Source organism: Marmota marmota, unplaced genomic scaffold (genome assembly GCF_001458135.2).
Source record: "Marmota marmota marmota unplaced genomic scaffold, marMar, whole genome shotgun sequence".
Taxonomy (NCBI): domain Eukaryota; kingdom Metazoa; phylum Chordata; class Mammalia; order Rodentia; family Sciuridae; genus Marmota; species Marmota marmota.
Genome location: NW_026000153.1, coordinates 13,773,591 through 13,775,441, shown reverse-complemented (window position 1 = coordinate 13,775,441; position 1,851 = coordinate 13,773,591). Strand labels below are relative to the sequence as shown.

Below are 1,851 nucleotides of genomic sequence, written 5' to 3'. Positions count from 1 at the left end.
GGTTAATCCTGTCCTGTAGGGTAAGTGGTGATAGCAGGCTTTGATCTCATAACAAAAGCTATCAATATTCCCCCTCAAATTTGGGGAGATTATTTTTTTATTTGCATTTGTAATTTTTTTTGATTCATTCAAATATTTATTGAGCAGCTAAGGAGATACAAAGGTGATTAAAACATGGTCCAAGAGATGATGAGGCATATGCATAAGTAAGAGAGAGCAATATATAAGGTTCAACTGAATTCACAGCAGTCAAAAGTGCTTTAGGAAATCAAGAGAGAGATTTCTTCCAGCCTGCAAGTGGGTGTGGGTGGCAAATCAGGAAAGGGGATTGAGATTAAAATAGAAGACTTCAGCCTGGATTGTTGATGATACTCAGTATGGACTATATTTGTCTCTCCTTTTCCTTTCTCCCCATCTTTGGGCTTAATTTATCAGTAGTGCCCAGGGCTATTCAATGTGCTTTTTCTATACTTGCTTGCATTTTTGCTTTAATGTCTTCTACAGAACTAGGTCCTTTTGGTGTTTTAGGAGTTTTTTTTCCTGTTTTTTGAAGGATTCTTGACCTTTTGATCTTGGTGTTGATGGTTTTGAGTCTTTTCCATTCTGGTTTGATTTCTGTGCATTTTTGGCTGGAGTATCTCTTATAGATTTCTTCACTGGAAAATCATCAAAATCATCATCATCATCATCTTCATCATCATTCTTCTTCATCATCATCGACATCTTCATCAGCAGCAAGTTTTACTTTTTTTTCTGGGGAACCTTGCTACCACCTCCAGGGGCAGATCGCTTTCCAGATACACTTAAGAGTTTCACATCCTCTCCTCTTCATCTTCTGACTCTGCATCTTCCTCCACAGCTACTAAGTGCTGGCCACTAATATACACAGGCCCTGAACAGCACTTCAACCTTAAGACCACAGGTGGTGTGATTTCAAAGCCCCCAAGGGAAAGCGTTGGCTGAACTGACATTTTCAATGTTGCCAGTGTTACTTTAATTGGACTGCCTTCTTAATTCATTGCCTCTGCTTCAACAATGTGCAATTCATCCTTTGCACCATCCCCTAAACTCACCATTCTTAACGATAACTGGTGCTCATTTTCATCATTATCCACCTTAAAGTGATAATCTTTGTCAGCCTTTAGCTCACAACTGAAAAGTTAGTTCTGTGGCCTCAGGGGGCTCATGTCCATATCCATCGAATTTTCCATGGGGTGGTAACATGCACTTAGGTGGGAGAGTAGGCAGACGGAAAATGCATTTGTAATTTTTGAAGATGCCTGTTATCAGATAAAGAAAGTTTTTGTATTGCTAGGATACTATTTGCTATTTTCATGAATGGGGGCTAAATTTTATCAGATACTTCTTCATCTATTGAGAACACCATACGATTGTTAGCTATTTTTTCAGTTAGTTGTTAAATCACACTGCTTGATTATCAAATGTTAAACCAACATTGTAGGCTCAGAATAAGTCTCTTTGGGTTGTGATATAGTATCACATTTATATATAGCTGGTTAATGTTTGCAATAATTTTGTTTATAATTTTTACTTAAGTTAAAGAAAGAGCTTAGTCTTTAATTTTCCTTGATAGCAAAGTAAAATGTCCTCATTGGGTTATGGATTTAAGGGCATGTTTGGCTTATCAAATAAGTTGGAGGTATTTCCTATTCCCTATGTTGATATATTATATTCTGATGATATATTATATTCTGGAAAAGGCTTTAATTTCAAATTTGATATCCTTAATACATATGGAACTATTTATAATTTTTTTTTCTTTAGGTGACCCTGGAGTAATTTAAGTTTTTCTAGAAATTTGACCTTTATAAAAATTAAATTTTCCAATTA

General features: G+C 35.9%; 1 pseudogene; it reads right to left on the bottom strand.

The window, feature by feature from the left end:
* Positions 1 to 284: 284 nt before the first annotated feature.
* Positions 285 to 1,211, bottom strand: LOC107146281 (annotated as a pseudogene).
* Between the last annotated feature and the right edge of the window lie 640 nt (positions 1,212 to 1,851).